Source organism: Bufo gargarizans, chromosome 3, assembly GCF_014858855.1.
Source record: "Bufo gargarizans isolate SCDJY-AF-19 chromosome 3, ASM1485885v1, whole genome shotgun sequence".
Lineage (NCBI taxonomy): Eukaryota > Metazoa > Chordata > Amphibia > Anura > Bufonidae > Bufo > Bufo gargarizans.
The window spans coordinates 127,969,170-127,993,742 of NC_058082.1; the positions used below are offsets into that span (position 1 = coordinate 127,969,170).

Sequence of the window (24,573 nt, forward strand, 5' to 3'; positions counted from 1 at the left end):
AGTCAAAACCGTGAGAAGTGCGTACCCTGAACCTGTGAGGCTTGGTACTTGTAATCCAGGTGGAGAAACAGCTCCACAGCATGGATGCCTTTGTAACCACCCTCTGCACCGGTCCATAGAGGATGGTCCCGCATATGGGTCCCCTCTAGTAACGCAGGATACATTAAATTTCTAAACCAGGTAACCATTTTCAGGAATTTACTTTTCTAAAATTCCTGCAAAAATGGTTAAAGAAAAGCTGACAACAAATACCTTCCAACATAGGTATTAATGTAGCTCCTTATGATCAGTGGTCCGAGAACTGAAGACAAGGGATATTCTCAAGCTTCTACGAAAACCAGTCTGCACACTGAAGGGTCACAGACAGGCTGAACGTCCAGGGCAAAACACACTTGCACATTTTTCTCCGTGATATAAAAAGCAAGGTTAGTTGATTAATTACCTGCTACAGAAATTCCTAAGCTGTGCCGCTGCCAGCAGCTCTCTAGGAATGAGCCGTCAGCTCCTACGCTGCCAACTGCATGGTCTGCAGTAGTAAAATACAAGAAATCCACAAAAATGGATCAACGCCTGCCTTATGAGACTGGAAAGCGGACAACCAAGTGAACAACAAGCAGGTCTTCTCTGTATGGCCCAAACCTATATCACACCCCTAAAGAGCCTGCTTTCAACATGCTAATGTAGAAGCCATCATTTCAGAACAATACCATAGTACACTATGTAGAGTGAAGGTTATTAAATAGTTAAAAGGGTTTTCTAGGACTTACCTACTGCCCTGGGCGGTAGTATCCTTTGAATGAAGAGGAGCATTTTTAACATGGCTACTTGGGCGGAATATGAGAGACTGGGAGAAAAATTTTGCCCTTTGCTCAGCTTGGTATCACAGTGTGCAGCGCAAACCCTGGGTGGTCCAGCTCCAATATCTTTATACAGAAGCCAAAGCCACCAATGAATAAAACTGAAGACCTTAAAGGGGTCTTCTGACTTCAGCAAATAACATTTATCACGTAGAGAAAGTGAATACAAGGCACTTACTAATGTATTGTTGTTATCCATATTGCTTCCTTTGCTGGCTTAATTCATTTTTCCATCATATTATACACTGATCGTTTCCATGGTTGCGACCATCCTGCAATCCAGCAGCGGTGGTCGTGCTTGCACACTATGAGAAAAGGTGCCAGCTTCTCTGGTGGCCAGGAACATGGGAGCGCACAAAGACATGCATGCACAGCAGCTCCCGTTCTGGCCACCTTGAATCTATGCTGCAGCAGTGGTCGTAACCCCTGTGATGGAAAGGAGGCAATATGGACAATCACAATACATTGGTAACTGCCTTGTATTAAAGGGGTTGTCCGGGTTCAGAGCTGAACCCGGACATACCTCGATTTTCACCCCGGCAGCCCCCCTGACTTGAGCATCGGAGCAGTACATGGAGTTCCGGTGACGTACCGGACTCTTCATGGAGCTCCCAGGAAGCCCGTTGACGTCACCGGCACCGATGGGCGGCTTTAGTGCTAAAGCCCGCCTATCAGAGCCGGTGACATAACCGAACACACTGCCGGACGGAAGCTTCGGCGAGACAGTGTGTTATTGTAAACAAAATAGCCCTTGCCCTGTGCAATGTAGCGCAGGGCAAGGAAGCGCATCGGAGCATGAACTGGGGCTGCCTGGGTGAAAATGGAGGCATGTCCGGGTTCAGCTCTGAACCCGGACAACCCCTTTGACTTCCTCTACATAATAAATGCAATTTGCTTAAGTGAGAATGCCCCTATAAAGTCTACCTAAACTTTCAGTTTAACTTTATTAAAATATACTGTACATGTAATAAAAAGCATATTTCTAATATACTTTCATGACTTTTTTTTTTAACTTTTACTTTTCCTAGTAAAATAGGCATTAATAGTTTGCTTATGAATCAGGCCTTAGACCAGGCATCCTCAAACTGCAGCCCTCCAGCTGTTGTAAAACTACAACTCCCACAATGCCCTGCTGTAGGCCAATACCTGTAGGCTGTTCGGGCATGCTGGGAGTTGTAGTTTTGCAACAGCTAGAGAGCCGCAGTTTGAGGATGCCTGCCTTAGACACTGCAAACAATGAGGAAAAATGAGTGACCACCGAAGGAGGTGGGTAATATTAACTATTAATCTACATTTAACAGCTTGCTTTTGAGTGTGTACTGTGCTTAGAATAAAAAAATAAATTCTAAAAGCCCGAAGAAAATGGTTACGAGCAGTGTTCCCTTATTAGAGCGCACACTGCCCCATGGCAGAAGTAGAAACATAGAAACATAGAATGTGTCGGCAGATAAGAACCATTTGGCCCATCTAGTCTGCCCAATATATCTGAATCCTATGAATAGCCCCGGCCCTATCTTATATGAAGGATGGCCTTATGCCTATCCCATGCATGCTTAAACTCCTTCACTGTATTTGCAGCTACCACTTCTGCAGGAAGGCTATTCCATGCATCCACTACCCTCTCAGTAAAGTAATACTTCCTTATATTACTTTTAAACCTTTGCCCCTCTAATTTAAAACTGTGTCCTCTTGTGGCTTGGACAGCACCGATTTGCTAGACTTTTTACGGCCTGTTCACACAGGCGCTATTTTCATGCGTTTGCCACGCCAAAAAATGCCTCTAAAAAGCCTCCCATTTATTTCAATGGGAAGCAGAACTGAAAAAAAATAAAACACAGTGTGGAAAAAAGAAGCAGCATGCTCAATCTTGCGGGTTCTGCACTCTCCCATTGAAATGGAAGCTGAAAAAAAAATGCACAGAAAATCAGAACAGATTCTGCGCAGATTTTTTTCAGCACGTTTTCAACATCCATCATGTGAACATTGATGGATGCGGACCCATGAGCAATTGCGGACCCATTCATTTCTATGGGGCAGCACGATGTGCTGCCCGGACACGGAATTACGGATCCGCACTTCCAGGTCCGCAGTTCCGATCACAAAAAAAAATAGAACATGTCCTATTCTTGTCCGCAATTGCAGACAAGAATATGCATTTTCTATTAAGTGTTGGCGATGTGCGGTCTGCAAAATGCGGAAAGGACATCGGGGGTGGGGTGTCCTTGCACATTTGGATACTATTCAAACAGTGCTGCCAGTGTTTGACTATTCACACCCCTAACTGGTAACACCCAGCTGGACCTTTATTGCAGATGGTCGGCAATTCATTCATAAAATTTTAGGGGAATACCACCAGTTACTAAAACAGATGTTTCAGAAGAAGTCAAATGTCCTCTAAGGCTGGGGATGCATGTGCATACAAAATCACCACTCTAAGTACTCTCGAGAGCTACTTGTCACAACTGAAAGAGAACTTCAAAGCCCAAAGCCTCCTCCGACATGTTTCACACTGAAACCGGCATCTTAAGGAGTACAAGGTCAGAGTTGACGAAGATAGTTCCTAAAGACACCAGTTTCAAGGGAAAACAAGTCAGAGGGCACAGTGGAATTCCTAGAACTACTCCTAACAAACACCTCCTGCCCCATTCAGCCAATAGTGCATGTAGTCTCAATGGGGAGAAGGGAATAAGCGCTGCCACACACCTCTCAGCCAGGATCCTTTTATTATTATTATTATTATTTCCCCTGGCAACTGCTAAAATTAGTGGGTTCAAACAATTAGGATCTAATGTGTCCGGCATGTATGGCAGCTGTCTTTAAAGGGAACCTGTCACCAGTTTTATGGTGTCCTAACTAAGGGCAACATAAATAAGTGACAGATTCTCTTAGCAAAATGCTGGGTCACTTTCTTTTATTGACCCAGTCAATCTGCCAACATCTTGTATTGAAAAGTTTCAGCTGATAATGATGAGTCATGAATATTCATGAGCTCCTGACTCTCCCCGCCCACCTGCTGCTGATTGACAGTTATTTTCCATATGAATCAGCAGCAGGTGGGCAGGGGAGTGGCTATAGCTCGAAATTAAATATACGCTGGACTCAAATCAGCTCATTAGCATGCAGCATCTTTGTGTGTATATTATGAAGTAACCATCTGTCACACCAGTAAGTGAATACATCTAAGGTACTTTTTAGTAGTTAATGATTGTATATAATTAGTTAGATTATAATCAAATATCCACATGACAGGTTCCCTTTAAAGATGACGCCCAGTCAGGAGCTGGGTGGGCATGAAACCCTCTGGAAGCCCGTTTTACATAGCAGATGCCTGGTGTTAATGTCCATGACCGGTGACAACTCCAATCATGGCCTTCCATGCTGTGGCAAAAAGCAACCACTGAGCAGTTATTTACCAGGGACACTCATGGTGACTAAACCCCCCCCCCCCCCCCTTCACCCCACAAAGAGGCTGCAGAAGCTGGTTGGTTGCTATGGCAGCCTGGGTCCTTCTGAATGCTTTAAGGCCTGCTGTATCACATTTCCTATCTAGACCCCTTTTTTTTTTTCAAACATTTTTTAAAATGTTACAAAGCAGTAATCAAAGCAAAAGGTGGCTACTTTGAAGAACCTAGAATATGACATATTTTCAGTTGTTTCACACTTTTTTGTTATGTATATAATTCCATGTGTTAATTCATAGTTTTGATGCCTTCAGTGTGAATCTACAATTTTCATAGTCATGAAAATAAAGAAAACTCTTTGAATGAGAAGGTGTGTCCAAACTTTTGGTCTGTACTGTATATAGATTAAAAAAACTGAGAATTTTACAAATCAAATCTATTTTTTATTATTGTAAATGGGGGAAAAAAAAGAAGATTTATTAGGAGCTTCACATCTGAAAATACTGAAAAGTATTTACCCTGTATGGTTAACATCTTAGCCGGAAAAAAAAGGAAATCAAAAGGAGAAGAAAAAATATATAATAAAAAAAAAAAAAATGGAACTAAAAGTGATCAAAAATTCACACACAAGCCCCAAAATAGTATCAAATTAAACTACAGATCGCCCAGAGAAAAACAAGCGGGCCCGTACCCAGCTCTGTAGATGTAATCACAGATGTCAGAGTAAGGCAATGCAAAAGAATTTTTATTTCAAAGATTATTATTTTTTTTATGTATTAAAACAGAAGACAAACTATAAGATAATTCGTATTGCTGTAATCCTACTGACTCATAGAATGAAATTAAAACATCAATCTTTGTGCATAGGGAACGTAAAAAAGAAAACCCTGCGATCCAGCAGCGGTGGTCGTGCTTGCACACTATAGGAAAAAGCGCCGACCTCTCTGCTGGCCGGGACTGTGGGTGCGGGCATAGGCAGGCATGTGCAGCAGTTCACATCCCAGCCACCTAATATCTGTGCTGCAGCTGTGGCCGTAACCCCTGGAGATGAGCAGTGTATAATGTGATGGAAAATGAATCCAGCCAGCAAAGGAGGCAATATGGACAATCACAATACATTAGGAAGTGCCTTGTATTAACATTTTCTACATAATAAATACCATTTGCTGAAGTGAGACAACCACTTTAAGAAGTATAACTTTTAATTTTTCTGTTCACATAGACAAACTGATTTGTCTATGTGAACAGAAAAATAAAAAAGTTATGGGAGAAGAAAAAAAAAGAAAAAATCTAAATTAAAAGGCTGTGTCAGTAAGAGGCTAAATAAAGTACCTTATCAGCAGTCTCCATGGCATGAAGTGGCAGTGCTACTTCTGTATTGTTGAGATAATGGTGTTAATGCTCAATAAAACCCCAAGAGCACTGTTCATACATAGCCCACTTGTCCTGCGCACCTATGTCCACTGGCCTATGATAGGCACTTGCAGAGATGAATGCTCTGCGCCGCCATCACGTTACTGCAGCAGAGAGGATAATGAAGAGCGGCAAGCTGTCTAGAGAACATGCCATCCCCTATCAGACACAACAGGTGCCCTTAGTCTTTACCCATATTCATTCAACTGGGCTATCCTATGACCAGAAAGCAGAAGCTACATTTCAGTGGAAAAAGAAACAGCTATGACAGCCATTAAAGAAACCAATTCAAACAATCGCAAAAGTAACACCTCTCATATCTGCAATTCAAAGATGTAAAATGACCCTTAAAGGGGTTGTCCTACAAACATTTACCACCTATCCAAAGAATAGCCGATGTCAAAGACAGATATCACAGGATTAGGGCTCCTTCACACGAGCGAGTTTTCCCTCCGGATGCGATGTGTATAGTAAACCCATGGCAGATCCTGACACCTTCCATATCCCTCGGGGGGCCTCAGGGGATGGCAAACAGACTTCTCTCCACCTCATCGACATCAAAAATGAAATTAGCATACAACATGAAGAGGGGTTAAAGTTCTTATTGAAGTGTACCTAAAGTTCCAAAGTTTATTAAAACCTACTGTAAATACCTCAGAATGATTCATTTTCAAATATACTTTATTTTTTGTTTTCCATGCAGTATAGGCACCTGAAATCCATACTTACGTAAACCTGTGTTGGGGAGGATGGATTCACCTGCAGCCGCACTGAGCGCTGTACAGGCAGGAGCTCTGTGGCACATCGCTGCTCCTGTCTGTACCAACACTGCTCTCTTAAAGCCGGACATGACAGGCTTTAGCAGAGCGGGCACAGGCAGGGGAGCGATGTGCTACGCAGAGTTCCTTCCCTGCACCTGCCCGTTCCGCACTGCTAAAGTGTTGTATGAGGCAGGGTCAAGCAGAGCGGAGAAAGCAGGCATGAGGCAGGAACTCGGCATAGCACACCTCTGCCTGTGCCCGTGCTGATAAAGCATGCCATAGCACATCCATGCAAGGCTTTAGGAGAGCAAAGTTGCTATAGACAGGAGCAGTGAAGTGCTGTGGAGCTCCTGCCTGACAGGCAGCCGCCGGGGAATCCATACTTCTATACACAGCGGTGAAAGGGAGTACGGATGGCAAAGCACTATGGGCACAGGAACCTCAGGTGCATATATTGCATAGAAAACAAAAAATAAAGTATATTAGAAAAAAATAATTTAAGGGCATTTACAGTAGATTTATTAAACTTTATTTATAAGATTAGGTACATAATCCTGCACCTACTTTGGACAGTAAGGACAATTAAAAAGGCACAGATACTTCACGGTTGCAGTTTGGAGAGCAGAACGCTTCTGACAGGTTCTGACTGAAAGATACTTACAAGTGAATGCAAAACTATAACGCTGGGTTCAGACCTGAGCGTTCTGAAAGGCGCGCTCTGTATGCGCGATTGTACCGGCGTCTGCAATTGCGCATACAGAGACAAGCGAACACCTATTGTCGCGCGTTCCCGCTGAAGTCTATGTACGGGAACGCGCGACAAGACGCCCCAAAGAAGCTCCTGTACTTCTTGGGGTGTCGGGCGTTTTACAGGGCGATCGTACGCGCTGTAAAACGCCCAGATGAGAACCATTCCCAAAGGGAATCATTGGTTTCTCCTTGTTGAGCGTTTTACAGCACGTAGGAACGCGCTGTAAAACGCTCAGGTGTGAACCCAGCCTCAAGGAGCCTTCAGTGGTAAAACTGGAAGAGCTACAACCAAGGTTCTCACTAAAAGGGGTTCACAATTTTAGAAACCCCCCTTACAGACAGAACATGCTGGGTATCTACTCCACGGACTACTCTGTCAAAGTGGACTTCTACTCCCAATAGGGCTGAAACGATTACTGGATTGAATCGAGTAATTCGACACCCAAAAAAAAAAAAAAAAAAAAAAAAATCACTGATGCAAATTTTTTGCAGAGGATTAGTTTGTGTCATGTGACCACGGAGCGGAGTGAAACGCTTGCTATTACTTACCGCTCCGTGGTCACCCGCCGGCCCGTACCACGCTGCACTGGATCCTGACACATCGTCAGGTCATAGTGCATGTAAGTGTGCACTATGACCCGTCGCCATGTGAAGTCAGGATCTAGTGCAGCGCACGGTGAAGAAGAGGAAGGAGCTGTGGAGTGGCGCCCCTACAGGAAAGGTAAGTATTTTATTTCACTGGCACTGGGACATGGCTCTGAAAGAGGACAGCCGGCAATGGATGGCACGGAGGGGCTGATCCGATGGCAATGGGAAACACGGAGGGGCTGATCCGATGGCACTGGGGGACACGGAGGGGCTGATCCGATGGCACTGGGGGACACGGAGGGGCTGATCCGATGGCACTGGGGGACACGGAGGGGCTGATCCGATGGCACTGGGGGACACGGAGGGGCTGATCCGATGGCACTGGGGGACACGGAGGGGCTGATCCGATGGCACTGGGGGACACGGAGGGGCTGATCCGATGGCACTGGGGGACACGGAGGGGCTGATCCGATGGCACTGGGGGACACGGAGGGGCTGATCCGATGGCACTGGGGGACACGGAGGGGCTGATCCGATGGCACTGGGGGACACGGAGGGGCTGATCCGATGGCACTGGGGGACACGGAGGGGCTGATCCGATGGCACTGGGGGACACGGAGGGGCTGATCCGATGGCACTGGGGGACACGGAGGGGCTGATCCGATGGCACTGGGGGACACGGAGGGGCTGATCCGATGGCACTGGGGGACACGGAGGGGCTGATCCGATGGCACTGGGGGACACGACGGGGCTGATCCGATGGCACTGGGGGACACGGAGGGGCTGATCCGATGGCACTGGGGGACACGGAGGGGCTGATCCGATGGCACTGGGGGACACGGAGGACATAGCAATGGATGGCATGGAGGGGCTGATGGCACTAGGGCAGTACAGCTGAAGGCACTGGGGTGGAGGACAGCTGAAGGCACTGGGGGATCTGATGCACTCGGGCTGATAGCACAGGGGGGAACGAAGGGTGTTGGGGACTGATGGCAGAGGGTATGATTTTTTTTTTATAAAGGAAACCAGTCTATTAATTCATTTTTTCTTATTAGATTACTCGAATAATTGTAAAAACTATCAATAGAATACTCCATTACTGCAGCCCTAACTCCCACCCAACCTGTTTCTTCAGAATCTGACGTGCAGAGTTCTAACTGTTTTGTGTAAAGCAGGGATGATAGGGTCACGCGAAGGGACAGTTAAAGCGCCCAACGTACTGCCGGCCAATGACTACAGCTTTTCCCAACCCATGGAGAAATGGGTTGTCAAAGATGTTTTCAGGACATTCCTTTTTAAATTTGTAGAGGACCTGTCACCTCTGGCTCTTTTAACAACTACTTGCATTCCTCATGCAATAACAATTCTGGAGCATCTTTTCGATTAACTTTTTGTTGTTCTGTTCCTCGGTTATTGCCACTAGAAATGTATAATGAATTTGCAACTGCTGAGGGTATGTCCCTGCACAGTCTCACACTGGCAGCACTTATTGGATAGTATCAGATTGTGCAGGGACACATCCCCAACTGGTAACACCCATTTCAAAGATGAGCAAATGGATTCTAAATTAATTGGACTCGTCACAAATTTCTAAATGATCCCTCTGCCAAACGAATCTGGAGTTAGAACCAAGGCTGGACCCTGATTAAAGAGGCCACTAGTTGGCCTGACTCTGTACCTATAAGTAATCTCAGCCCCATGATACATCTATAATAATAAACTGGGTAGTTTCTTAAAGAAGACCTCTCACCGCTCCTGACATGCCTGTTTTAATAGCTTCATGCATTCCCCATGTAATAACAATACTGGAGCATCTATTCTTATATCTGTATGTTGTGCCATTCCTTTATTATTTCTACTAGAAGTTATGAATGAATTGCTAGCAGTCTGCAGTAAGGGTACAGAGGGGAGGTAACCAGTTGGGGGTGTGTACCTGCACTGTCTGACAATGGCAGCACTGATTGGACAGAGTGAGTCTGTGCAGGTACACCCCCCCAACTGGTTACCACCCCTCTGTACCCTTACTGCAGACTGCTAGCAATTCATTCATAACTTCAAGTACAAATAATAAAGGAACAGCACAACATACAGGCATAAGAACAGATGCTCCAGAATAGTTATTACTATAGTTATTACCCCAAAAATTACAATCCAGCTTTTAATATGAACATATACTGCTTGACATGCTGGGCACTGCCCATCTACACATAGTGCAGTCAGTCTACTGTCCATAAGCCACTTGTGCAGGAGGTGGGAGACTAGGGGCCAATCTTGCTCAGGGGCCCGCCGAGCGATTCACCTGTTCCCATGTAGGCCAGTCTGCGATGTCAGGTTTCTGAAACAAATATTCCTCAGAAAGTTCAGAAAGCTGCAATGAAGTGTAACAAATGGTTACCTGATCTTTACACAGCCACAAAGAGAAGAAGTGGTTTGGCTGCTGTACTTTGCTTTACTAGCGGTTTCATGTATCTACTTATGCTACAATAGCAAACATACACCACCCATGACCAGGAACTGTCTGCCTAAAAATAACCTTCTCTAAATAATGCATTGGCAGCGAGAGGAGGACCTGCAAGTGCATTATTCCCAACTGCTAACTAAAGCCTTCTCTCAGCACCCACCGAAGTAAGCGAGACCTGCGCGCGTGATCTTTATCTAAGTATCAGTCTCCTGCCACAGGAATGACACAGGAGCAGCATTTTAAGAGATTTTCTTGTAATGGGAGCAAAATAAAAAGTGCACTGCATGCAAAGTACACGTAGCTTCCCGCCATCATGTATTCAGAAACTCGCTTCCAGACTCACAATGTGGTATCTCCATAGGTCTACGCTCACATCTCCGGCAGCTCATTTTTCAAGTTTTTGCCTCTCTATGTTGAAGCAGCCATAATTTTGTATTACAAAATTATTTTATACAAACCACAAAAATGTGACGTCTCCCATTGCATCTGTTTTTTTTGTTTTCTTTTGTGGACACATTGTAATGATGCCTATTGTTGTCTGCAGGCCTACAGAACGGACATACGCATGCGGACAGCAAAAAATGCTGATCGGATGCGGACCAAAAATACGTTTGTGTGAATGGGTCCTTAATGGCAGGAGATGCCCACTAAGCTAGTTACTGCCATTCTCTGTTTGTCAAGCCAGGACCAGAAATCGGAGACCAGCGGGGACCGCATAAGCATCAGAATAGCAGCAATTCACTGAGCTGAGTAACGCTTTGGAGTTGTTGTTTTTTTATCCCATTCTTTAACATTTCTAAGCATCAAATGACCGGTGTGGCGGTGAGGGAATTGCATTCTGCTGTCCTGTGTACGCATGTAATAGTAACACCCCAGCTTTTTAACAATTCCAATAATCCCTTGCGCGGTAATATACTGGTGGTGTGGTTTCACTGGAGAAAAAACTAAATTCATACCAGCAGTAAAAAGACTGGAATTGTCTGGACTTGCAATTATTATAATATGGACTTTGTGACCAGACGTCTGATCGCTGGGAGGCATAAGGTGACAACCTTCAGTACAAGCCCCGTTCTGCACTAAATGGAAGTTAAGTGGTAACGTCCTGTTCCTGTCCTGCATTTTCCTGGAAGTAGGGATCTGTGCACTGTCCAAGGACATGAGAGTTGTGTCTTGGGCACGCAGACTGTGCTGCTGAATCCACATCAGGAAATGGGTAGCACCTTGCCGGTGTGAGCTGCCTCCCAATTTAAGAAGCACTAATGCATTTATTCTGGCGTTTTTTACAGCTCCCCACCCAAAAAATAGTTTTTTTGTTTTGTTTTTTTTAAATGCTACAAGTTCCTACCAGTAATGTGATACTCAGACAGGGACATTTAGGCCCCATGCACACATAAGCCACAGATTCGCAAAACACGGATCCCAGCCGTGTGCAGGTCAGCTTTTTTCTCCACCTCCTGTAGAAATGTCCTACCCTTGTCTGGACAAAAAGAATAGAACATGTCCTGTCTTTTCTGCGGGGCTACAGAACGGACATACAGATGAGGAGTGCACACAGTGTGCGGTCCACTGAATAGGACAGAGAATACAGTTACGTGCATGGGCCCTTATCAAAACACCCAAATCCTATTAATCCAGTTACTATCTGACACTGGAGTCTGGAATCTCCGGTCCGCGGTTCAAGCAGCGTTTTACAGTACCATGAAAGTGGAGAAAATCTTAAGAGATCTCATCCACATGCCACAGAGTCATTTTTTTTTTCAGGTTACCCACAAATTTTAAAGACCATCTGTCAGCATGGTCAACCCTATTAAGCTAGACATACTGGCTGGTAGGGTTGATCATGCTGATTAAAATGCTACCTTATTATGTTTCTACATTGCCCAGTCTAGAAATCACTTCTTATATAATTAAGTGCCTGCTCTGTGCCTTGCACTTGCGCAATGGATCTGCTGCTGCTGCATCCCGGGCAGCACAGATCCTAAATGGCAGAAGTGGGCATAACAAAGGGATGTCACAAAACTGGTACTCCGAGGGCTCTGGCTGATCCCTTGGTGCTCAAGCTATCTAATTTGCATAATGATAAAAAGGAGTGATTTCTAGACAACGGGTCAATGTAGAAACATAACGAAGGTGGCGTTTTAATCAGCATGATCAACTAACTCCTCCAGGCAGTAAGCTGCCTAGCTTTATAGGGTTGTTTATGCTGACAGATGCTCTTTAAATCTGCAACATGTGAACTCTGCTGTAGATATCCACTGCGAACTTCACCCTTATAAATTGCAGCAAATCTGCAGCATATGCGCTATGTAGGGACATAACGCCAACGGTAGTTTTAGCAAGCTCCCAGTTACCTCTGAAAAGAATTTTCTTCAGTTTTTCTATTATGTTTTACCTAATATGCCCTTTAATTTTTTCAAATGGAAAAACAAGACAAAAAACAATGAATAGCAACTCAAACGGCTTTACTTTACAAATATCAATATGTATTTAGAGATTAATAAAAAAAAAAAAAAGGATAAAAGCTACGTGACGTTAAAGGGGGATGGTAAGGTTAAGAAAAACATGGCTGCTTTATTCTAGAAACAGCATCACACCTGTCCATGGGTTGTGTCTGGTACTGCAGCTCAGCTCTATTAAAGTGAATAGGACTGAGCAAAATACTGGACACGACCTCTGGACAGGTGTTGTGCTGCTACTGGAAGACAGCAGCCATGTTTTTTTTTAATCCTGTACCACACGCTTTAAACACTTTTGTGTTATGTCAAAAGTTTAAGTGTACATTTACAAGTGCATTTTTTGAAGCAAAAACTAAGGGCTCATGCACACGAACGTATTTTCTTTCTGTGTCTGTTCCGGGTTTTTACTGCGGATCCAATGCGGAACCATTCATTTCGGTGGGTCAGCAAAAAAAAACTCCAAAAAACAGAAGTTACTCTGTGTGCATTCCGTTTCCGTATGTCCATTCCGGAAAAAAATTGGAACATGTCCTATTTTTGTCTGCATAATGGACAAGGAGAGGACTGTTCTATTATGGCCAAGCTGTTCCATTCCGCAAAATGCGCAATGCACATGGAGATCCGTATTTTTTTGCGGATCCGTGTTTTGCGGACAGTAAAATACATATCGGTCGTGTACATGAGCCCTAAGTGTGGATTCGATGGAAAAAGGAGACGTAGAGGCGTCTGCTTTTATGATCCACATCTAAATTTTGGCTTAAAAAACTGCACCGGTGAACATACCCTAGAAGGAGCGATACCTTTACTGGCTTACCAGAAAAGAAATAAAAAAAAAAAAAAAAAAATATATATATACACATCCGAAAGCTTACAAACATCATTTTTGTGCTTGGTCCACTGCTATGAAACTCTTCTCTTGTTCTGGAAGATCAGATCGAGTGAACCCTAGCACACAACATACAGCAGAGGAGGGGTGGGGTAGAGATGTGAGCGGGACTTTCAGGAAGTTTTATTCTTTTTCCTTCCTATATTCCTCATTCCAGAGGATGTGCATCCTTGTAACATATGTGTTATCAATACCGGCTACTTCACATATCTACAGAACTACGGTATTTCATATTAAGTTCTATGCAAAAATAAATCCTTTTATCCTTACTGCAAACAAAGATTGGTCTTCATCAATTTGTCGGTTTTTAACCACTTAATAAAAAAAAAATTTAAAAAACACACAAGCCAAAATAAGTTTGTGCTTCTTGTCAGGGCACTTGCAATTTGCTGAGTTTTTTCTGGCTTTTCTTTTTTTGCTTACAGTGAAAGGAAGCCAGAAAGACAACAAAAAAGCCACTTAAACCCTTCTACCCCGGGCCAGTTTTCGCAAATCTGACATGTGTCACTTTATGTTGTAATATGTTTGGAACGCATTTACTTATCCACGCCAGTCTGAGATTGTTTTCTCGTGACACATTGTACTTCACGATAGTCATAAATGAGTCAATAGATTTCACCTTTATTTGTGAAAAAAATCCCAAATTTACCCAAAATTTGGGAAAATTCCTAAATTTTCTAATTTCAATTTCTCTACTTCTATAATAGATAGTGATACCTCATATAATAGTTATTACTTTACATTTCTCATATGTCTACATCATGTTTGGATCATTTCGAAAATTAAATTTTATTTTTTGGGGACGTTAGAAGGCTTAGAAGTTTAGAAGCAAATCTTACAAAACCCACTTTTTAAGGACCAGTTCAGGTCTGAAGTCACTTTGTGGGGTTTACATAACAGAAACCACACAAAAATGACCCCATTTTACAAACTACACCCTCAAGGTATTCAAAACAGATTTTACTAACTTTGTTAACCATTAGGTGTTCCACAAGAATTAATGGAAAATGGAGATGACATTTTAGAATTTCACTTTTTTGGAAGATTTTACATTTTAATCCATTTTTTCCAGTAGCAAAGCAAGGGTTAACAGCCAAACAAAACTCAATATTTATTGCCATGATTCTGTAGTTTACAGAAACACCCCATATGTGGTGGTAAACTGCTGTATTGGAACATGGCAGGGCGCAGAAGGAAAGGAACGCCATATGGGTTTTTGGAAGGCAGATTTAGCTGAACTGTTTTTTAGATGCCATGTCTCATTTGAAGCCCCCCTGATGCACCCCTACAGTAGAAACTCAAAATAAGTGACCACATTTTGGAAACTACGGGATAAGGAGCCAGTTTTGTTGGTACTATTTTGGGGTACATATGATTTTTAATTGCTCTATATTATGTTTTTTGTGAGGCAAGGTAACCAAAAAATTTATGTTTTTATTTTTAACAGCATGTTAGATCATGTGCTATTTTTATAGAGCAGGTTGTTACGGACGCAATGATATTAAATATGTCTACTTTCTATGTTTGTTTCAGTTTTACATAATAAAGCATTTTTTTTGTTTATGTATCTCCATTTTCTGAACGCCCTATTTTTTTTATTTTTCGGCCAATCGTCTTGTGCAGGGGCTCTTTTTTTCAGGAAGATTTGATGTTTTTATTGGTACCATTTTTGGGTACATATGATTTTTTGATTATTATTACACTTTATGGGGCAAGGTGACCAAAAAATAGGTTGCTTTGGCGCAGTTTTTATTTATTTATTTTACAGCGTTTACCCGAGGGATTAGGTCATGTGACTTTTTTATAGAGCAGATTGTTACGGACGTGGCAATACCTAATATGTCTACTTTTTCTTATTCAAGTTTTACACAATAATAGCATTTTTGAAACCGAAATAAAGATCTATCAGTGTTATCCAAAGTCTGAGAGTCATAGCTTTTTTATTTTTTGACCGATTGTCTTAGGTAAGGTCTCATTTATTGCAGGATGAGGTGACTGTTTGATTGATACTATTTTGGGGGTATATGCCTTTTTGATCGCTTGGTGTTGCCCTTTTTGTGTTTTTTTTATTTTTTTATATGGTGTTTATCGGACAGGGTGGATCAGGTCATATTTATAGAGCCGGTCATTACGGACACTTTTTTCATTACTTCATTTCTGATATTCACTTTTGGGGGTCTGATCCCCTCTGAAATGCATTACAATACATCTGTCCGATCACCATCTCCTATTGCGTCAAATTGCAGGAACGCAGTGGCTTCCATGACGTAATAGTACGTCATGTGTCGGGAAGGGGTTAATTAACAAAAATGCCAGGAGCCATTTCATACAGACCTTTAAAGGGGTTTTCCGGGATTTTGATACTGATGACCTGTCCGCAGCATATTGGGTGTCTGACTCCCGGGACCCCCACTAATCAGCTGTTTGAGAAGGCACCACCCCCCCCCCCTCCCCCCACACCGATCAGATACTGAAGACTTATCCTGAGGACTAACTAATATGTGGATATGGCATTTGTGCAGCAAAAAAAGGCCACAAAAAACAGTGTGAAAGCAGCCTTACAATACACTTTAGGATGTTCTCAAAGTTGTGGAATAGCAGTCCATTCTATACCTAGCATGAGGGGCTTCACTGTACAGGGGAAATATGTGAAGGGGCTTCTGTAATTTAAAGGGTTGTGCCACTAATAACAGGACAGGGAAGAAGTGTTTGATTTCAGGGGCTCCAACCACTGGGACCCTGTGATCACAAGAACTGGGTTCCGCAAGTGCCACCAAACTGCCCCACAAGAATGGAGAGGAGGTGCACATGTGTGTCCTCCACTCCATTCCCTTTCTCTGGGAGTACAGTTCTCACAGCAGTCCCATAGAAATAAATGGAATAAAGAATGCACGTGCACATCATGACTCCATTCTCATGGGCCAGGTCGGCGGCACTTGTGGATCCAGCTCTCGTGTTGGGTGGGGGTCCCAGAGGTCAGAACCCCAGCAATCAAACACGTATTTCCTGTCCTGTGGATAGCGGCACAATCCCTTAATCTCATATGATCTTATGAGAGCGGGAAAATAGCCCCGCGGTCGGACCGACGTGCACAGCATCATTGTAATCTATGATGCTGTGTGCTCCCGATCAATGCCGCTCACGGACCGTATGTCTCGCAGGGCATACGGTCATGTGCAAGAGGCCTTATGGTCTAACTGTTGTGGGGATTCAGGTGCCAGAACTCATTGATCAGCAAATTGTGAACATTTTCTGTGAATGAAAATCAGTTCCATTTATTTGGGTTATTTTGGCAGGAAGCACATAGATTTCTGAAAGCACCATTCAGGTGATTTCTGATTTTGGTGCAGTATGTGATGGTGTCGAGGTGAATTCACATTAGTAAATGTGGGCCACATTTTTTATATGTCAATGGTGGCATTTTTTGTAGCATTATTTTTTTGTTAAAAAAAATCCTTCCAAGTCTCTAGGTGTCTGTAGGATCTTTGTTATTGAGGTCACTGGCATTTTTAGCAAAATACAGTATGCACTAGGTATTGGGGGGTCTCAATCAGCTTCCCAAGACCTAAAAAATGCAGCAGAAAAACCACATGTACAAAATTAAGAAAAGAGCCATCAAAAATGCACATAAAAATTCTGAGGCTTCAACACAGAAACTAGAGTGTGTGTGTCCTTAGAAAGCTTTCCACCCACCGACCTCTTTCACGTGAGCCAGAATCTGCTGCTAATGGTAATGAATAGAGCTACTCACATCGGCACACACTACTCACAAAAAGTTAGGGATATTTGGCTTTCGGGTAAACATAAAAAGTTCACGCTACAGTGATATTATATCATAAAGTAGGGCATTTAAGTAGAAGCAGCAATGGTGATTTTCTCATCCCAAACAATGTATTGAAACAAAAGCCAACAGTGGTGGGTATACCCCACAACAAATGTCAATGTCTCAAAAACTTGCAAATAAAGATCGGCACTCGCTGATGAATATTGGGAACTTCTATACATTTAATCTAGATATGGACCTACAACGTATTTACCCGGCGGTAAATAGTGAGAAGGCAGCAGCGCTGCTGGAGCGCCGCTGCCTTCTCAAACAGCTGATCGGCACGAGTGAGAGAGGATGGAGTCATTGATGCGAAGTTAGGTGATTTTCTAGTCAATCAGCATCCGATTACCCCAGTATTTTATACTCTACCAAAGATTCATAAATCTCTTACAAAGCCTCCGGGCCGCCCTATAGTAGCAGCCACTGACTCCATCCTCTCTCCCCCTGCGATCTTCCTGGAGAAGGTATTGACACCTCTCATCCAGAAATCTCGCTCCTATTTACGTGACAAGGGACATTTTCTATCTGAAATAGGCACATTAGTGACTGATAGAGACTGCATACTAGTTACATTTGACGTATGCAGTCTCTATACCTCGATTACACATGAGAAGGGGCTGGAAGCAGTTAGGGATTTACTCGATACTAGTCCATATCACACAAATTAAAAGGTAGATTCCCCCCCCCCTATCACTTCTTAAGATTGTACTAGAGAGAAATTATTTCCTATTCCAGGACTCTTTATCAACAGTGCTGTGGGACCGAACGTCGCACCGCCATACGCAAATTGCTATATGTCTTATTTTGAGAGCAATTTTATTTACCGCAATGACTTATCAGCAACATTGTGTCTTTTGGCGTCGATTTATCGATGACATTTTTTGCGTATGGCGTGGCGACTTTCGGTCCCTCACGGCCTTTACTACATATATCAATTCTATATGGGAGGAATTCCAGTTCACCATACATTTTGATGAAAAAAAGGTCTCATTCTTAGATACCTGGGTCTTACTAGGGGATGATGGGCGTATTCACACTGACCTTTTCATCAAAAACACAGATCGGAACAGTCTACTCTCCTTCACCAGTAGTCATCCAGAACCCACAAAAAAATCTATTCCATTCTCATAGTATCAGCGGGTCAAGGGGATTGTGAGCAATCCAGATACCCCAGAAATACGTTTAGAAGAAAGGACTCAAAAATTCTTGAGAGAGGTTACTCCAGGCGACTACTGGATGAATAGAGAAATAGACTGGCAGGTCTACAAGAGGTTAAACCTACTAAAACATCACGGATCCCACTGGTGGTCAAATATCACCCTTGGATCCAAAGGGTTAAAAGCATAGTCAATAAACATTGGCAGATAATTTCAAGATCTTACCCCCAAATTGATGAATTTAAGCGACCTCCGATGATGTGTTTTAAGATAAAATTGTCAGAGCAGACATAGGCAGCAACAAGATTGGCCCCAGACAGATGACATTATCCACCCCGAGACACATTCCCATGTTTAAATTGTGTGAATTGCTCTAATGTTATTAAGGGTGGTTACCTTTCACACCCGCATACCGGTGAACAAATCCCTATTCGAGGGGTCTTTACCTGCGATAGTCAATTTGTGGTATATATTCTTAAATGTCCCTGTGGTTTATTGTATGTGGGGGAAACCTCCATGAGAATAAAAGATCGACTTAGGTAAACATAAATGGACTATCAGAAAGGAGCACTTGCTACTCCCACTACCATACCACTTTCATCAAAAGGGCCACACTATAGCACAATTGCGCTACCAGGTCATTGCAGGCGTTACTTTACCTCGACGCGGTGGAGACCGAAATAAGTTACTTTTGAAAAGAGAGGCATCTTGGATCCATCGGCTACAAACAATGGATCCAAAAGGCCTCAATAGAGATTATAATGTCAGTAGCTTCATGTAATACGATTATTTGTATGATAATTTTGCTCAGTTTTTTTGTGATGAAACTAGATGTTTCTGACAATGTTTCACCTGTTTGATTGAGTTGATTCGCATACTCCCCAGACACCTGATTGTGGGAGGAGCCTATAGTAACAATGTGATGTCATTTCCTTTGTATATATATCAGAGCTAGTGGTAAGGTATTCACACATGTCTGATGAAAGCATACGATTTGCTGAAACACACGCATCACTATGATGGAATATGTGACTGAATAAGGCTGCTTTCACACTAGCGTTCGGCTGTCCGCTCGTGAGCTCCGTTTGAAGGGGCTCACGAGCGGATCCGAACGCCTCCGTCCAGCCCTGATGCAGTCTGAATGGAGCGGATCCGCTCAGACTGCATCAGTCTGGCGGCGTTCAGCCTCCGCTCCGCTCGCCTCCGCACGGACAGGCGGACAGCTGAACGCTGCTTGCAGCGTTCGGGTGTCCGCCTGGCCGTGCGGAGGCATGCGGATCCGTCCAGACTTACAATGTAAGTCAATGGGGACGGATCCGTTTGAAGATGCCACAATATGGCTCAATCTTCAGGCGGATCCGTCCCCCATTGACTTTACATTGAAAGTCTGGACGGATCCGTACGAGGCTATTTTCACACTTAGCTTTTATATGCTAAAATAATGCAGACGGATCCGTTCTGAACGGAGCCTCCGTCTGCATTATTATGATCGGATCCGTTCAGAACGGATCCGATCGAACGCTAGTGTGAAAGTAGCCTAAACCTACAAGAATATTCATCAGCGAGTGCCGGTCTTTATTTGCGAATCATCTACTGGGATCCCTGCCCGCAGACACGTGCACCGCTGCACCTCTTGAGCAGTGCCGACCTTCTTTGGAACATGTCTCCATAACTTGTCATGTGGCCTTGTGCATCAAGTACAGCTTGACAACAACGTCTCCTGCTGTTCACAAGTCAACTTATTGACATGCTTATGGCATCCCACTCTTCTTGAAGGGCGGCCCTCAGGTCATTGAGGTTCTGGGGTACAGAGTTACGAGCCTCTACACGGCGACTCAAGTGATCCCATAGGTTTTCAATAGGATTCAGGTCTGGAGAAAGTGCAGCCCACTCCATTTAAGGTACCCCCTAGTCTCCAGCAGCCGTTCCCTAATGATGCGACCCCGATGAGCTGGCGTATTGTCGTCCATGAAGATGAAATTAGGCCTGTGTTGTTCATGCAGAGGCACAATGACTGGATTAATGATGTTATTCAAGTATCAGGAAGAACATGGTGGATCCGGGAAGAGTACGCTGTATTACGGTTATTGTAATGTATATGTAACATGACAGCGCGTGGTCAACCACAAGGTGCCAGGCTCAGGTCACTCGTGATAACCACAGCTGCCCCCGACCCAAATGTGCCCGCTACTAGATCACACTCCGCAAGGAAAAAGAGACCGCTTTACAGGAAAAAGCTGCACTACATCTAATATACACCCAGAATGGAGATGAGCAAATTTCATATTTTGACATTTGTTCACACTTCGTTGGGTGGTAAAAGGGGAATTGCGTTATGGATTCCGTTACCACGGACCATAACGCAATTCTATAACAGAGTACATAGCGGAATGCCTTTAGAGGCATTCCGTTATTCATTCCATCATAATAGAAATCTATGGGCTGCAAAACGGAAGCCATTATGCAGGGGAGTCCTCTAAAGGCATTCCGTCATAGAATTGCGTTATCGTCCGTGGTAACGGAATCAATAACACAATTCACCTTTTACCAACAAACGAAGTAGGGAACGAATTTCATAAGCGGAAATTCACTTCTCACTGACCCAGAGCTACCTACGGAGTCGCTGGGATCATTATGACCCCCTACAGCAGAAACGGGTATAGAGTGCCAGTCTCTGATAAGTGACCCCCATTGTGATTTTTAGTTCGTCACAGAAACAAAGAACAAAGGGCCCCATGTTCCCGGCCAGAGCCACTCTCCATAGACATGAATGCAGCGGGTACCGAGTGGTAATAATAAGAGCACCAGCCTATTCACATACAACACACAGGAGAGGCAGCAGCAGCTTCTTGATGGCTTCACCCCAACAAACGTTTCTGCACCGCACGGGGTAAACACAATACATAATGCAATACGCAATATACACATTTTTGCTCTTTTTACTTTTTTCACTACTTCCCAAAGATAATCCAGTCTTCATTTACAGCCTTTAATACTTCCATACATACAGAACCCAAGTTACAACCAGTACAAAAGTCCAGAACTGCATTCACTATTCTGCCGACTTCAGAGATGAAATCTCCCAGAAATCCTGGCCAGCTCAAAATCATAACGCCGGGGACTGTACAATAGCCTCTCACCGCTTCTGACATGTAACTACTTGCGTTCCCCATGTGATTCGGGAGCATCTATTCTGATGACTATTTTGTGCCGTTCCTCCATTATTCCTGCTAGAACTTATGAATTATTAGCAGTTTGCAATGAAAGTCCAGATGGATGGTACCAGTTGGGGGTGTGCCCCTCACAGCCTGGCACTGAATGGATAGTGTCAGACTATGTAGAGACGCACCCCCAACTAGTAACATCCCATCTGGACAGTCAGTGCAAATTGCCAGTAATTCACTCATAACTTCTAACTGGAATAATAGAGGAACTGCTCAGAGTCATCAGAATTCTTATTACGTGAGGGATACAAGTGGTTACTAGACAGACAGGTCAGGAGAACTAACCATCTCACTGCATGATAGAAGTTCAGTGAAGCAGTTAGGGATGGGACTGACAAGCTTACTGACTGTTACCCAACAGCTGACAGAACTGAGAAGGCAGCGCTGGACATGAACATGTTAAAACTCAATATCAGCACAAGTCATACAATGTATATACAAATCTTACAGTTTATGTCCGTTAGAGAGTTATAAACTCAGGTAATTGCTAAATATTACGGTTAAATTACACACCAGGCAGTATTTAAAAAAAAAAACATTTAAATACTCCATCGTCCAGCTGAGAATTGGATTTTCTCCTGGATCAACACAGCTACCCGAGCTTACGTTAATGCTCGTAACCCTGGATGCTGCGCAGAGCTTAGAAGGGCATCCAGCCACACAGTGTGCGTAATCCGCTCAGCATATCAGAGAGCAGGAAACCAGCGCGAGGAGAACCATCACCTACCGCGTCACAACAAGGCAAACCACCAGCACAACCACATTACAAACCCGTCTCTGCCACAAGGGCCCACTTGGTATTATACAGGGCACACATCAGGACCGAGTACACGTGCAATTACCACCACACAAGGTGCAGCTCAAAGCAGGAATTACTACCCACCCCTGGCACCAGCTGCCACATACTAGTATATACAGTGTGTGGCACTGCCATGGTCTTGTCACGTACCAGTATATACAGTGTGTGGCACTGCCATGGTCTTGTCACGTACCAGTATATACAGTGTGTGGCACTGCCAGGGGCTTGTCACGTACCAGTTTATACAGTGTGTGGCACTGCCAGGGGCTGGTCACGTACCAGTTTATACAGTGTGTGGCACTGGCAGGGGCTGGTCACGTACCAGTATATACAGTGTGTGGCACTGGCAGGGGCTGGTCACGTACCAGTATATACAGTGTGTGGCACTGGCAGGGGCTGGTCACGTACCAGTATATACAGTGTGTGGCACTGGCAGGGGCTGGTCACGTACCAGTATATACAGTGTGTGGCACTGGCAGGGGCTGGTCACGTACCAGTATATACAGTGTGTGGCACTGGCAGGGGCTGGTCACGTACCAGTATATACAGTGTGTGGCACTGGCAGGGGCTGGTCACGTACCAGTATATACAGTGTGTGGCACTGGCAGGGGCTGGTCACGTACCAGTATATACAGTGTGTGGCACTGGCAGGGGCTGGTCACGTACCAGTATATACAGTGTGTGGCACTGGCAGGGGCTGGTCACGTACCAGTATATACAGTGTGTGGCACTGGCAGGGGCTGGTCACGTACCAGTATATACAGTGTGTGGCACTGGCAGGGGCTGGTCACGTACCAGTATATACAGTGTGTGGCACTGGCAGGGGCTGGTCACGTACCAGTATATACAGTGTGTGGCACTGGCAGGGGCTGGTCACGTACCAGTATATACAGTGTGTGGCACTGGCAGGGGCTGGTCACGTACCAGTATATACAGTGTGTGGCACTGGCAGGGGCTGGTCACGTACCAGTATATACAGTGTGTGGCACTGGCAGGGGCTGGTCACGTACCAGTATATACAGTGTGTGGCACTGGCAGGGGCTGGTCACGTACCAGTATATACAGTGTGTGGCACTGGCAGGGGCTGGTCACGCACCAGTATATACAGTGTGTGGCACTGGCAGGGGCTTGTCACGCACCAGTATATAAAGTGTGTGGCACTGGCAGGGGCTTGTCACGTACCAGTACATATAATATGTGGCACTGGCAGGAGCTTGTCATGTACCAGTATATACAGTGTGTGGCACAGCCAGAGGCTTGTCACGTACCAGTATATACAGTGTGTGGCACTGGCAGGTGCTTGTCACGTACCAGTATAAATATAATATGTGGCACTGGCAGGGGCTTGTCACGTACCAGTATATACAGTGTGTGGCACTGGCAGGGGCTGGTCACGTACTGTGTGGCACTGGCAGTGGCTGGTCACGTACCAGTATATACAGTGTGTGGCACTGGCAGGGGCTGGTCATGTACTGTGTGGCACTGGCAGGGGCTGGTCACGTACAAGTATATACAGTGTGTGGCACTGGCAGGGGCTGGTCACGTACCAGTATATACAGTGTGTGGCACTGGCAGGGGCTGGTCACGTACCAGTATATACAGTGTGTGGCACTGGCAGGGGCTGGTCACGCACCAGTATATACAGTGTGTGGCACTGGCAGGGGCTGGTCACGCACCAGTATATACAGTGTGTGGCACTGGCAGGGGCTTGTCACGCACCAGTATATAAAGTGTGTGGCACTGGCAGGGGCTTGTCACGTACCAGTATATACAGTGTGTGGCACTGGCAGGGGCTGGTCACGTACCAGTATATACAGTGTGTGGCACTGGCAGGGGCTGGTCACGTACCAGTATATATAATATGGGGCACTGACAGGGGCTTGTCACGTACCAGTATATAGTGTGTGGCACTGGCAGGGGATTGTCATGTACCAGTATATAGTGTGTGGCACTGGCAGGGGCTCGTCACGTACCAGTATATACAGTGTGTGGCA

General features: G+C 44.5%; 1 protein-coding gene across 4 annotated transcripts in view; it reads right to left on the reverse strand.

The window, feature by feature from the left end:
- DGKH (diacylglycerol kinase eta) overlaps positions 1 to 24,573 on the reverse strand; it is a 215,421-nt gene that overhangs the window by 160,710 nt on the left and 30,138 nt on the right. The window lies entirely within an intron of this gene.